This window comes from Hyperolius riggenbachi, chromosome 1 (assembly GCF_040937935.1).
Source record: "Hyperolius riggenbachi isolate aHypRig1 chromosome 1, aHypRig1.pri, whole genome shotgun sequence".
Classification (NCBI taxonomy): domain Eukaryota; kingdom Metazoa; phylum Chordata; class Amphibia; order Anura; family Hyperoliidae; genus Hyperolius; species Hyperolius riggenbachi.
Window position 1 is genome coordinate 509,896,395 of NC_090646.1, and position 15,636 is coordinate 509,912,030.

The 15,636-nt window shown below is 44.3% G+C and overlaps 1 long non-coding RNA gene across 1 annotated transcript in view; it reads right to left on the reverse strand.

The window, feature by feature from the left end:
* Nucleotides 1-555: 555 nt before the first annotated feature.
* Nucleotides 556-15,636, reverse strand: part of LOC137555987 (uncharacterized) — an 83,062-nt gene continuing 67,981 nt past the window's right edge. The window contains exon 3 of the long non-coding RNA XR_011028656.1: nt 556-862. This is a non-coding gene — a long non-coding RNA (uncharacterized lncRNA). The remainder of the gene's footprint in view (nt 863-15,636) is intronic.

Sequence of the window (15,636 nt, forward strand, 5' to 3'; positions counted from 1 at the left end):
TATATAATATGCTGTAAATAATCTTTTAGAGCAAAGAAGAAATGCTGGGTTTCATTCCACTTTAAAGTGGTCTGAAACTCTGACATAACATTCAATAAAATGTGTTTTCCTACTTTTTAGTACTCATACAGTTATAATATTTGCTTTTGTGCATACGTAATATTGCCTGTTTACAAATTACAAGTTTCCAAAGTGTAGTTTATCTTGCCCTGAAACCTGACATTGCATTTTATTCAAAGTGCTTTTTATTATATGTTAACATCTTCTAATTAGCTGTTCTGAGCAGCTAGTGTGCTTGAAGCACAGAGAGCTTCACAGAGAGCTCCTTTTCAATTGTTACACTGTGTTTACATACATTGTATCAACATTGGAATGCAAACAAAGATACTGTTATCTCCAGTTTGGATGCATATTTGAAGCTGAATAGCAGGACGAAGGGCTTTGTTTAACCATTTCAATGATGTTCTGCTAAAAAAAAAAATTATGGGCTAGTAGCTTTCAAGCTGTGAGGAATCTTTTAGTGTGAAGTAGAAATGCTGACTTTCAGACTACTTTAACATTGGGCATTCTCACGTTGCTTGGCTGCACCCACACTTTCGCAGTAGCACAGAGCTGCTGGTCTGCATGATGGGCTCTGGCTTATTGAGCAACACTCACACAGACGTAGTACAGCTGCGATCATGCCTTAAGAGGAGCATGGTCCCCAATGTTCCTACTGACAAGCCCTTGTTGATAATCTTCGGGGAGTCCACGCTTGGCAATGGGGATCAGTGGAAAGTGTGGGAAGCCTCTATAGGATCCAGCGGCTTCCCTCTTCTTAGGAGAGTATGTCTTTTTGTATCCAAGTTTCACCTCAGGTACACTTTAAGACAAAAAAAAGCATAGAATACTAAATGATTGTGTAAACACGGTCTAGAAAACATTCTCCCCTCACAAAAATTTAACATTTAATTTTATAATAAAAATTCCAACATCATCAATTATATAGGTTGAACGTTTACTCACCTGTGATATTGCTATCACTTTGTGGGTCCCAAGGCTTCCACACTTTATACTCTTCCAGGGATGTGCTCACAAGTAGTGATATACTCAAATTCGTCATTAAAATGAGGTTTAATTGCCTCAGGTGTGTGGCTGGAAGACGAGGGGTTACTTTCCAAGAATTCTGCCAGCTTCTATGCGTATCACGTCTCACACACAGCTTATGGGTCGCATTGCAAGACTCACTAGCACGCACTTCATCCTTCCAGCTTGAAGGAGGAAGTGCGCTTGTGAGTCCATCAACGCGTCCCATAGGCCACGTGGGAACGCGTCTGGGAAAGTAACCCCTCGTCTCCCAGCCGAACAACTCAGGCAATTAAGCCTCATTTTAATGACAAATTTGAGTAGTTCACTACTCGTGAGCACATCCCTGGAAGGGATGCACATCCCTGTACCCTTCATCCTGTGAAAAAAAAAAGCTGTGCTGCTGTCCTAACAGAAGAAGGAGTCAGACACTAGGGACTGAAAGAAACACACGACTATCTAGAGATAACGGTAAGTAAGCTTTGCAGGGCAGTGCTAAACTAGCTAGCACTAGTCCTGCTATTTTTTGTCTTTATAATTTGTGGTAATTAGACACTATTACTGTACATGAAAACTAAAAGGCCATATTTCCAATCGATATGGCTCTGTTGTGACAATAATATTATCCAAAATGCACAAGGATTATGGTAATTCCTCTTCACTATACCAACTTAGTTGGAAAAAGTGAATATTCTAAAATGGGGGCACAGATGCCTGTACTGCTGTCCCATTTTTGGGAAAAAGCTCCGCAACCCCTCGTGGCTGTTTGTAGAGAAAATACTCCATAGAATGCATACAGAATTGAAGAACAAGCACAGACCAAATAAGGTAGAAGTTGAAGTCAATGTGAAAACATTCTGGAAAATTGTGGAGAGCAACCACAGCAGAAAAATGGACCACAATGGCACAGCATGTCTAAGAACCATGTTGCTTTAAAAAAAATGGAAAAATGTGTATGGCAGTACTTGGCAGCTTTGTAGAGTCTCTTAAGGCTGAATATGCTGTTACAAAATATAGCTAAGTGTAATTTCTAGGACTCCCATTGGTGACACTGTATATTGTCAGTGCATTTTTATTTGATAAACACCTTGGTTTGTATAGAACATCACCAGCACAACAATAAACAGTTAAACAAATATAAGCCAAAATAAAAGGCTTCACTTTCGTAGTCTGATCCTCCCTCAGCTGGTGTCAGATTAGCAAATTGTATTAGTAGCACATTGGTCTGTTTCCCCGCTTATTTCAGCACTGGCACTGGTTAAAAAGGTTCTTTTCTTCCTAGCTAAATAAATGCCAAGCTAGAAGCAGAAATTAATTGACTTTAGAGTAGAATCTTTCACTGTAAAAAAAAAAAAAAAAAAAAAAAAGATCTTTAGGTCTCTGGTAAAACAAACAAACAAACAAACAAATACTACATGGTACAATCTTTGTATGGCATGCATTGAAAAGCAGATTGTGACAGATTGCGGAGAAACCGCCGCGCGTTCTGACAGTGAGGCGGCGGTATCCGCGCACAGAGCGGTGGTTTCCCCGCAGCAACATGCGTCTGGTTTGTCTGGACCTAGTAGTGCACACAGATGGAGAGCTACGCGCGCGCGCCGCAAGACAGGCTCTTTATGCCAATGGGAGAGGGGTCAGCTGATCGTGACGGTCAGCTGACCCCAGCTCAGCAGATGATTGGTTGATGGGAGCTGGGCGGCGCTGCAGAGCGCTTCACTATATATATCTCCTACTGTTCAGTTGCTGGTTGTCTGGCGTTGCGAATACTTATGTGTTAGCACTCAGACCTTAGTCAGATCCTTCAGTGTGGTGGAACCAGGTGGACCTGGGAATCCACACTTAGCCAGTTTACTGTGTATCTTCTGTGTTATTCCTTAGACCAGTTCCAGGGTGTAGAGATCACGGACCTCACACCCCAGACTAGGAATACTGTGTATCATCTGTGTTATTCCTTAGACCAGTTCCAGGGTGTAGAGACCACAGACCTCACACCCCAGACTAGGAATACTGTGTATCATCTGTGTTATTCCTTAGACCAGTTCCAGGGTGTAGAGACCACGGACCTCACACCCCAGACTAGGAATACTGTGTATCACCTGTGTTATTCATTAGACCAGTTCCAGGGTGTAGAGACCACGGACCTCACACCCAGACTAGGGAACTTGTGTTATCATTCTGTTATACATCAGACTAGTTCCAGGGTGTCGAGACCACGGACCTCACACCCAGACTAGGGAACTTGTGTTATCATTCTGTTATACATCAGACTAGTTCCAGGGTGTAGAGACCACGGACCTCACACCCAGACTAGGGAACTTGTGTTATCATTCTGTTATACATCAGACTAGTTCCAGGGTGTAGAGACCACGGACCTTACACCCAGACTAGGGAACTTGTGTTATCATTCTGTTATACATCAGACTAGTTCCAGGGTGTCGAGACCACGGACCTCACACCCAGACTAGGGAACTTGTGTTATCATTCTGTTATACATCAGACTAGTTCCAGGGTGTAGAGACCACAGACCTCACACCCAGACTAGGCATTGTTTGATATCTGTTATGACTTATAGCTTTCCTGACTACTTCTCTGATCTCTGATTCGGTACCTTGCATTTCTGATTCTCCGTTGCCAAACCCTGCTTGCCTTGGATACCGAATCAGCCTTCTGTCTTTGTACTTTATCTGTCTGTGTGTTGCCGAACCGGCCTGCTTGACCTGTCTGACTGTCACCCCTCCCTTGGGTGCTCAGTTCTCCTGCAGGGGTCCCCTGCTCCTCAGAGGGGGCACTGCTGTGAATCAGTAAAGGCCTGCTCCCTCCTGGAGCCCTTGACTGCAGTAGAGTCTGTTTCTACTTATTGGACCACCTGCTACCCCGGTGGTCCAATCCATACTGTTACACCAAACACTTACACGCTTCAGGTGTCCAGAGGTTAGCAATATATCTGTATTATCGGTGATTCTGCAGATCATCAATAATCAGGTATATATCTGTATTCTTGGTGATACTGCAGATCACCAATAATCAGATTCTCTATGTGCGCTGACACCCATCATTACACAGATGTGGCTTTTCTTGGTAACGAAAAGTTCAAGTTTTACCCCTTGGGTTATATATACTGTAGGTATACCTTTTAAATCAGCCAGTGGTACTAGTTTTGTACACTGAAGACCCATAGAGGGTGATTCCTAAAATACTAGCCAGGCCTCAGAGTCTTGGAGTGGTGTTAAACCAAATAAGGGGAAATCAGCTCCCGTTTTATAGATAGATAGATAGATAGATAGATAGATAGATAGATAGATAGATAGATAGATAGATAGATAGATTTCTATATGACTAAAAGATCACTATTTATGAACTCTAGGTAGAAAACCTATATAAGCTGCTCTAGCACAATAATACATCACTGTTAATTTATTAAAGATTAACTGTTAGCCCCCAAATTGAAATTTAAAACACTATTGCAATGTTTTATTTATTATATAAGTGAGCCAAAAAGCCAATGCACAAGTTAAAAATCAATCTAATTTTGTTACTATCTAACCTTTTCCTCCAGCTCCGGACGCAAGCCGCATATCAGATACTATAGCATGCAGAGCATGCCTATGTCTGGCCGACCCCCCTCTCCCCCCCAGGACCAGGTGCCAATATATTCTCCCCACCGCAGCTGACCGCTCTGACACGGAGACAGAGCGGCAGCACTTCCAGAGCAGCACCGCAGAGCAGCCAGCGCCGTGCATCTCTCACATGTGATTCTCTCACATGTGACTCGGCGGCGGCTGCTCTGCGGTGACGGTGCTGGAAGTGCTGCCGCTCTGTCTCCGTGTCAGAGCGGTCAGCTGCGGTGGGGAGAATATATTGGCACCTGGTCCTGGGGGGGAGAGGGGGGGTCGGCCAGACATAGGCATGCTCTGCATGCTATAGCATCTGATATGCGGCTTGCGTCCGGAGCTGGGGGAAAAGGTTAGATAGTAACAAAATTAGATTGATTTTTAACTTGTGCATTGGCTTTTTGGCTCACTTATATAATAAATAAAACATTGCAATAGTGTTTTAAATTTCAATTTGGGGGCTAACAGTTACTCTTTAAGACAAGAGATTGCACATTGCAATCCTTCGGCTTAGTTCTGCCGCCATAAGCTAATACTGAATAGCAGCAATATATGAATCAAAATATAGGTAAAAGGCTGCGCATCCCTGACCCAATACTGTACAATTGAATGGTTAATCGCTGTGGCGCACACCGCCCCCCTGGACTGAAATGTACGCCCGCATCCAAACAATGCAATACTGGTCTATGGAGAAATTTTAGCTTCCATCATAGTTTTGCATGCAAAAATATAGATATACTGGACATCTGCACCAACGTTGAGGTAAATCTCCAAGGCAGATGTCCTAACACTAAACTGACCTAAGTTAAAAGCAAATGTCTTTGCCCTGGCAGCAGCTAACGCTAAAATGTGTAACTTACATTCAATACAGACAGCAGAAAACAAAGCAAGCGCTCACCAACACGGGCCGCATCTGAATGACTCATCACCTCATATGCACCGCTTAAATAGCTCAAATACACACTCAGCAATCAGACAGATGCAAAACATATGCAAAACTAAATACTTACCATGCAAAACAGGATAGCACAATGGGTGCTGCTAGCCTGGTAGTTACAGAACTGTGGAAACAAAATATAGGTAAAAGGCTGCGCATCCCTGACCCAATACTGTACAATTGAATGGTTAATCGCTGTGGCGCACACCGCCCCCCCTGGACTGAAATGTACGCCCGCATCCAAACAATGCAATACTGGTCTATGGAGAAATTTTAGCTTCCATCATAGTTTTGCATGCAAAAATATAGATATACTGGACATCTGCACCAACGTTGAGGTAAATCTCCAAGGCAGATGTCCTAACACTAAACTGACCTAAGTTAAAAGCAAATGTCTTTGCCCTGGCAGCAGCTAACGCTAAAATGTGTAACTTACATTCAATACAGACAGCAGAAAACAAAGCAAGCGCTCACCAACACGGGCCGCATCTGAATGACTCATCACCTCATATGCACCGCTTAAATAGCTCAAATACACACTCAGCAATCAGACAGATGCAAAACATATGCAAAACTAAATACTTACCATGCAAAACAGGATAGCACAATGGGTGCTGCTAGCCTGGTAGTTACAGAACTGTGGAAACAAAATATAGGTAAAAGGCTGCGCATCCCTGACCCAATACTGTACAATTGAATGGTTAATCGCTGTGGCGCACACCGCCCCCCCTGGACTGAAATGTACGCCCGCATCCAAACAATGCAATACTGGTCTATGGAGAAATTTTAGCTTCCATCATAGTTTTGCATGCAAAAATATAGATATACTGGACATCTGCACCAACGTTGAGGTAAATCTCCAAGGCAGATGTCCTAACACTAAACTGACCTAAGTTAAAAGCAAATGTCTTTGCCCTGGCAGCAGCTAACGCTAAAATGTGTAACTTACATTCAATACAGACAGCAGAAAACAAAGCAAGCGCTCACCAACACGGGCCGCATCTGAATGACTCATCACCTCATATGCACCGCTTAAATAGCTCAAATACACACTCAGCAATCAGACAGATGCAAAACATATGCAAAACTAAATACTTACCATGCAAAACAGGATAGCACAATGGGTGCTGCTAGCCTGGTAGTTACAGAACTGTGGAAACAAAATATAGGTAAAAGGCTGCGCATCCCTGACCCAATACTGTACAATTGAATGGTTAATCGCTGTGGCGCACACCGCCCCCGCTGGACTGAAATGTACGCCCGCATCCAAACAATGCAATACTGGTCTATGGAGAAATTTTAGCTTCCATCATAGTTTTGCATGCAAAAATATAGATATACTGGACATCTGCACCAACGTTGAGGTAAATCTCCAAGGCAGATGTCCTAACACTAAACTGACCTAAGTTAAAAGCAAATGTCTTTGCCCTGGCAGCAGCTAACGCTAAAATGTGTAACTTACATTCAATACAGACAGCAGAAAACAAAGCAAGCGCTCACCAACACGGGCCGCATCTGAATGACTCATCACCTCATATGCACCGCTTAAATAGCTCAAATACACACTCAGCAATCAGACAGATGCAAAACATATGCAAAACTAAATACTTACCATGCAAAACAGGATAGCACAATGGGTGCTGCTAGCCTGGTAGTTACAGAACTGTGGAAACAAAATATAGGTAAAAGGCTGCGCATCCCTGACCCAATACTGTACAATTGAATGGTTAATCGCTGTGGCGCACACCGCCCCCCCTGGACTGAAATGTACGCCCGCATCCAAACAATGCAATACTGGTCTATGGAGAAATTTTAGCTTCCATCATAGTTTTGCATGCAAAAATATAGATATACTAGACATCTGCACCAACGTTGAGGTAAATCTCCAAGGCAGATGTCCTAACACTAAACTGACCTAAGTTAAAAGCAAATGTCTTTGCCCTGGCAGCAGCTAACGCTAAAATGTGTAACTTACATTCAATACAGACAGCAGAAAACAAAGCAAGCGCTCACCAACACGGGCCGCATCTGAATGACTCATCACCTCATATGCACCGCTTAAATAGCTCAAATACACACTCAGCAATCAGACAGATGCAAAACATATGCAAAACTAAATACTTACCATGCAAAACAGGATAGCACAATGGGTGCTGCTAGCCTGGTAGTTACAGAACTGTGGAAACAAAATATAGGTAAAAGGCTGCGCATCCCTGACCCAATACTGTACAATTGAATGGTTAATCGCTGTGGCGCACACCGCCCCCCCCTGGACTGAAATGTACGCCCGCATCCAAACAATGCAATACTGGTCTATGGAGAAATTTTAGCTTCCATCATAGTTTTGCATGCAAAAATATAGATATACTGGACATCTGCACCAACGTTGAGGTAAATCTCCAAGGCAGATGTCCTAACACTAAACTGACCTAAGTTAAAAGCAAATGTCTTTGCCCTGGCAGCAGCTAACGCTAAAATGTGTAACTTACATTCAATACAGACAGCAGAAAACAAAGCAAGCGCTCACCAACACGGGCCGCATCTGAATGACTCATCACCTCATATGCACCGCTTAAATAGCTCAAATACACACTCAGCAATCAGACAGATGCAAAAAGTATGCAAAACTAAATACTTACCATGCAAAACAGGATAGCACAATGGGTGCTGCTAGCCTGGTAGTTACAGAACTGTGGAAACAAAATATAGGTAAAAGGCTGCGCATCCCTGACCCAATACTGTACAATTGAATGGTTAATCGCTGTGGCGCACACCGCCCCCCCTGGACTGAAATGTACGCCCGCATCCAAACAATGCAATACTGGTCTATGGAGAAATTTTAGCTTCCATCATAGTTTTGCATGCAAAAATATAGATATACTGGACATCTGCACCAACGTTGAGGTAAATCTCCAAGGCAGATGTCCTAACACTAAACTGACCTAAGTTAAAAGCAAATGTCTTTGCCCTGGCAGCAGCTAACGCTAAAATGTGTAACTTACATTCAATACAGACAGCAGAAAACAAAGCAAGCGCTCACCAACACGGGCCGCATCTGAATGACTCATCACCTCATATGCACCGCTTAAATAGCTCAAATACACACTCAGCAATCAGACAGATGCAAAACATATGCAAAACTAAATACTTACCATGCAAAACAGGATAGCACAATGGGTGCTGCTAGCCTGGTAGTTACAGAACTGTGGAAACAAAATATAGGTAAAAGGCTGCGCATCCCTGACCCAATACTGTACAATTGAATGGTTAATTGCTGTGGCGCACACCGCCCCCCCCTGGACTGAAATGTACGCCCGCATCCAAACAATGCAATACTGGTCTATGGAGAAATTTTAGCTTCCATCATAGTTTTGCATGCAAAAATATAGATATACTGGACATCTGCACCAACGTTGAGGTAAATCTCCAAGGCAGATGTCCTAACACTAAACTGACCTAAGTTAAAAGCAAATGTCTTTGCCCTGGCAGCAGCTAACGCTAAAATGTGTAACTTACATTCAATACAGACAGCAGAAAACAAAGCAAGCGCTCACCAACACGGGCCGCATCTGAATGACTCATCACCTCATATGCACCGCTTAAATAGCTCAAATACACACTCAGCAATCAGACAGATGCAAAAAGTATGCAAAACTAAATACTTACCATGCAAAACAGGATAGCACAATGGGTGCTGCTAGCCTGGTAGTTACAGAACTGTGGAAACAAAATATAGGTAAAAGGCTGCGCATCCCTGACCCAATACTGTACAATTGAATGGTTAATCGCTGTGGCGCACACCGCCCCCCCTGGACTGAAATGTACGCCCGCATCCAAACAATGCAATACTGGTCTATGGAGAAATTTTAGCTTCCATCATAGTTTTGCATGCAAAAATATAGATATACTGGACATCTGCACCAACGTTGAGGTAAATCTCCAAGGCAGATGTCCTAACACTAAACTGACCTAAGTTAAAAGCAAATGTCTTTGCCCTGGCAGCAGCTAACGCTAAAATGTGTAACTTACATTCAATACAGACATCCAAACAATGCAATACTGGTCTATGGAGAAATTTTAGCAGTGCCACTCGAGCCTCTGCTGGCAATTATTCTACCGTGGCATAACATGAGTTGTGTGATCATCTCCCTCTTACCTGCTGCGTGATTGGTGAACATGCATCAATGCAGGGGGAGGGAGTTATGAGCGACAGGCAAGTTTCTTTTGCTCTACCCCACCTACCGTGGCTCTGCCCCCACACAATCTACCTATCGGATTATTTGGCATGAGGGGGGCCCTGTAGGTTTGCCAAGTATGGGGCCCAGAAAATTCTGATGGCGGCCCTGATGGTTATAATAAAATGAAAACATCCATTGCTTATGTTAATATTAGGTATAGAAACACATCAGGATTGGCCCCAGTATCACTATATATTGAGGATTCTGAATTTATGATGTTCAGGTATGCTTCAATTCAGTTGGTAGGCTAGTTAGTCAAATGGGTCCCGAATCCAAAAACCATTGAATTCAATTAGGAAAAAAATCTGGGGATTTAAATTAATTTTATTAAAGTTATCTTGCAATCAGTAGTTTTTAGACTTAAGGCTAGTACACACTAGCAATTTTGATTGACCAATGATTGCTCAATTTTACCACCTCCATGTAGTATGACCATTTACCTATATGATCTGCATAGAATTGAACATCTGTTTGGCCCTCATACTACATGGAGGTGGTAAAATTGAGCAATCATTGGTCAATCAAAATTGCTAGTGTGTACTAGCCTTAACATGGAATTTCAGTGAGAAATTCAAATCAGTCCCAGACAGACAATGTATAAAATCACAGACTCACTCCCGCACATAACTGGACGATCTTAAACAAAAAAAATATGTAGGAACACTAGCTGAAGTAATTTAATATTATTATTTTATACTAAATAATGTAATATTATGTTGCAATGGTAGTTAAATAATCCTTACTGACAGCAAGCATAGAGTAATGCTGGTGGACAGTTAACAGCATTTAGGCATGTAGTAAGCAGAATAGCTCACAAAGCCACTGGCGTAGGGCCCGTGGTCGCAATGGTCACCCTGGCGACCGGGTCCGCCTCCGGAAGAGGGCGGGCAGGGTCCCGGGGCCTGGACCCCCCAGGTGTTGAAATCCCCGCAGTGACTGGCTCCCGGAGGCAGAGCAGGGCTATGAGAAGATGGCTGCCGAAGCCCTGCACTGGAGACTATTTGTGTCTCCAGTACAGGGCTTCGGGCGCCATCTTCCCGTAGCCCAGCACTCTGCCTGTCAGCGCGGAAGAAACTAGCTGCAGGAGAGGATCGTCGCTGGAGGAGCTGCACGGGGCAGGCTGGCTGCACGTCGGGGACGGGGAGCTCATGTCAGAGGCTGGCCAGGTGAGTGAATTTTTATTTTATTTGTACAGGTTTTTTTTCTGGTGACTGCTCCCCACATAGCGTTTACTCTCTGGTGACTGCTCCCCACATAGCGTTTATTTTCTGGTGACTGCTCCCCACATAGCATTTTTTTTCTGGGTACTGCTCCCCACATAGCGTTTTTTTTCTGGTGACTGCTCCCCACATAGCGTTTTTTTCTGGTGACTGCTTCCCACATAGCGTTTTTTTTCTGGTGACTGCTCCCCACATAGCATTTATTTTCTGGTGACTGCTCCCCACATAGCGTTTTTTTTCTGGTGACTGCTCCCCACATAGTGTTTTTTTTCTGGTGACTGCTCCCCACATAGCGTTTTTTTCTGGTAACTGCTCCCCACATAGCATTTTTTTTCTGGTGACTGCTCCCCACATAGCGTTTATTTTCTGGTGACTCCTCCCCACATAGCGTTTTTTTTCTGGTGACTGCTCCCCACATAGCGTTTATTTTTTGGTGACTGCTCCCCACTTAGCGTTTATTTTCTGGTGACTGCTCCCCACATAGCGTTTTTTTTCTGGGGACTGCTCCCCACATAGCGTTTTTTTTCTGGTAACTGCTCCCCACATAGCGTTTTTTTTTCTGGTGACTGCTCCCCACATAGTGTTTTCTCTGGTGACTGCTCCCCAGATAGCGTTTTTTTTTCTGGTGACTGCTCCCCACATAGCGTTTTTTTCTGGTGACTGCTCCCCACATAGCGTTCATTTTCTGGTGACTGCTCCCCACGTAGCGTTTATTTTCTGGTGACTCCTCCCCACATAGCGTTTTTTTTCTGGTGACTGCTCCCCACATAGCGTTTATTTTCTGGTGACTGCTCCCCACATAGCGTTTATTTTCTGGTGACTGCTCCCCACATAGCGTTTTTTTTCTGGGTACTGCTTCCCACATAGCGTTTTTTTTCTGGTGACTGCTCCCCACATAGCGTTTTTTTTCTGGTGACTGCTTCCCACATAGCGTTTTTTTTCGGGTGACTGCTCCCCACATAGCATTTATTTTCTGGTGACTGCTCCCCACATAGCGTTTTTTTTCTGGTGACTGCTCCCCACATAGCGTTTTTTTTCTTGTGACTGCTCCCCACATAGCATTTATTTTCTGGTGACTGCTCCCCACATAGCATTTATTTTCTGGTGACTGCTTCCCACATAGCGTTTTTTTTCTGGTGACTGCTCCCCACATAGCGTTTTTTTTCTGGTGACTGCTCCCCACATAGCGTTTTTTTCTGGTGACTGCTCCCCACATAGCTTTTTTTTTTTCTGGTGACTGCTCCCCACATAGCGTTTATTTTCTGGTGACTCCTCCCCACATAGCGTTTTTTTTCTGGTGACTGCTCCCCACATAGCGTTTATTTTCTGGTGACTGCTCCCCACTTAGCGTTTATTTTCTGGTGACTGCTCCCCACATAGCGTTTATTTTCTGGTGACTGCTCCCCACATAGCGTTTTTTTTCTGGGGACTGCTCCCCACATAGCGTTTTTTTTCTGGTAACTGCTCCCCACATAGCGTTTTTTTTTCTGGTGACTGCTCCCCACATAGCGTTTTCTCTGGTGACTGCTCCCCAGATAGCCTTTTTTTTTCTGGTGACTGCTCCCCACATAGCGTTTTTTTTCTGGTGACTGCTCCCCGCATAGCGTTCATTTTCTGGTGACTGCTCCCCACGTAGCGTTTATTTTCTGGTGACTCCTCCCCACATAGCGTTTTTTTTCTGGTGACTGCTCCCCACATAGCGTTTATTTTCTGGTGACTGCTCCCCACATAGCGTTTATTTTCTGGTGACTGCTCCCCACATAGCGTTTTTTTTCTGGGTACTGCTCCCCACATAGCGTTTTTTTTCTGGTGACTGCTCCCCACATAGCGTTTTTTTTCTGGTGACTGCTTCCCACATAGCATTTTTTTTCTGGTGACTGCTCCCCACATAGCATTTATTTTCTGGTGACTGCTCCCCACATAGCGTTTTTTTTCTGGTGACTGCTCCCCACATAGCGTTTTTTTTCTTGTGACTGCTCCCCACATAGCATTTATTTTCTGGTGACTGCTCCCCACATAGCGTTTTTTGCTGGTGACTGCTCCCCACATAGCTTTTTTTTTCTGGTGACTGCTCCCCACATAGCGTTTTTTTTCTGGTGACTGCTCCCCACATAGCGTTTTTTTCTGGTGACTGCTCCCCACATAGCGTTTATTTTCTGGTGACTCCTCCCCACATAGCGTTTATTTTCTGGTGACTGCTCCCCACATAGCGTTTATTTTCTGGTGACTGCTCCCCATGTAGCGTTTATTTTCTGGTGACTGCTCCCCACATAGCGTTTATTTTCTGGTGACTGCTCCCCACATAGCGTTTTTTTTCTGGGGACTGCTCCCCACATAGAGTTTTTTTTCTGGTAACTGCTCCCCACATAGCGTTTTTTTTTTCTGGTGACTGCTCCCCACATAGCGTTTTTTTTCTCGTGACTGCTCCCCACATAGCGTTTTCTCTGGTGACTGCTCCCCAGATAGCGTTTTTTTTTCTGGTGACTGCTCCCCACATAGCGTTTTTTTTCTCGTGACTGCTCCCCACATAGCGTTTTTTGCTGGTGACTGCTCCCCACGTAGCGTTTATTTTCTGGTGACTCCTCCCCACATAGCGTTTTTTTTCTGGTGACTGCTCCCCACATAGCGTTTATTTTCTGGTGACTGCTCCCCACATAGCGTTTATTTTCTGGTGAATGCTCCCACATAGCGTTTATTTTCTGGTGAATGCTCCCACATTGCGTTTATTTTCCGGTGAATGCCCCCACATAGCGTTTATTTCCTGGTGACTGTTCCCCACATAGCGTTTTTTTTTCTGGTGACTGCTCCCCACATAGCGTTTATTTTCTGGTGACTGCTCCCCACATAGCATTTATTTTCTGGTGACTGCTCCCTACTTAGCGTTTATTTTCTGGTGACTGCTCCCCACTTGGCGTTTACTTTCTGGTGACTGCTCCCCACATAGCATTTTTTTTCTGGGGACTGCTCCCCACATAGCGTTTTTTTTCTGGTAACTGCTCCCCCCATAGCGGTTATTTTTCTGGTGACTGCTCCCCACATAGCGTTTTTTTTCTGGTGACTGCTCCCCACATAGCGTTTATTTTCTGGTGACTGCTCCCCACATAGCGTTTATTTTCTGGTGAATGCTCCCACATAGCGTTTATTTTCTGGTGAATGCTCCCACATTGCGTTTATTTTCCGGTGAATGCCCCCACATAGCGTTTATTTCCTGGTGACTGTTCCCCACATAGCGTTTTTTTTTCTGGTGACTGCTCCCCACATAGCGTTTATTTTCTGGTGACTGCTCCCCACATAGCATTTATTTTCTGGTGACTGCTCCCTACTTAGCGTTTATTTTCTGGTGACTGCTCCCCACTTGGCGTTTACTTTCTGGTGACTGCTCCCCACATAGCATTTTTTTTCTGGGGACTGCTCCCCACATAGCGTTTTTTTTCTGGTAACTGCTCCCCCCATAGCGGTTATTTTTCTGGTGACTGCTCCCCACATAGCGTTTTTTTTCTGGTGACTGCTCCCCACATAGCGTTTTTTCTGGTGACTGCTCCCCACATAGCGTTTTTTTCTGGTGACTGCTCCCCACATAGCGTTTTTTTTTGGTGACTGTTCCCCACATAGCGTTTTTTTTTCTGGTGACTGCTCCCCACATAGCGTTTTTTTTCTGGTGACTGCTCCCCACATAGCGTTTATTTTCTGGTGACTGCTCCCCACATAGCATTTATTTTCTGGTGACTGCTCCCTACTTAGCGTTTATTTTCTGGTGACTGCTCCCCACATAGCGTTTACTTTCTGGTGACTGCTCCCCACATAGCGTTTTTTTTCTGGGGACTGCTCCCCACATAGCGTTTTTTTTCTGGTAACTGCTCCCCACATAGCGTTTTTTTTTCTGGTGACTGCTCCCCACATAGCGTTTTTTTTCTGGTGACTGCTCCCCACATAGCGTTTTTTCTGGTGACTGCTCCCCACATAGCGTTTTTTTCTGGTGACTGTTCCCACATAGCGTTTTTTTTTCTGGTGACGGCTCCCCACATAGCGTTTTTTTTCTGGTGACTGCTCCCCACATAGCGTTCATTTTCTGGTGACTGCTCCCCACGTAGCGTTTTTTTTCTGGTAACTGCTCCCCACATAGCGTTTTTTTTTTCTGGTGACTGCTCCCCACATAGCGTTTTTTTCTGGTGACTGTTCCCCACATAGCGTTTTTTTTTCTGGTGACTGCTCCCCACATAGCGTTTTTTTTCTGGTGACTGCTCCCCACATAGCGTTCATTTTCTGGTGACTCCTCCCCACATAGCGTTTCTTTTCTGGTGACTGCTCCCCACATAGCATTTATTTTCTGGTGACTGCTCCCCACATAGCGTTTATTTTCTGGTGAATGCTCCCACATAGCGTTTATTTTCTGGTGAATGCTCCCACATTGCGTTTATTTTCCGGTGAATGCCCCCACATAGCGTTTATTTTCTGGTGACTGTTCCCCACATAGCGTTTTTTTTTCTGTTGACTGCTCCCCACATAGCGTTTTTTTCTGGTGACTGCTCCCCACATAGCGTTTATTTTCTGGTGACTGCTCCCCA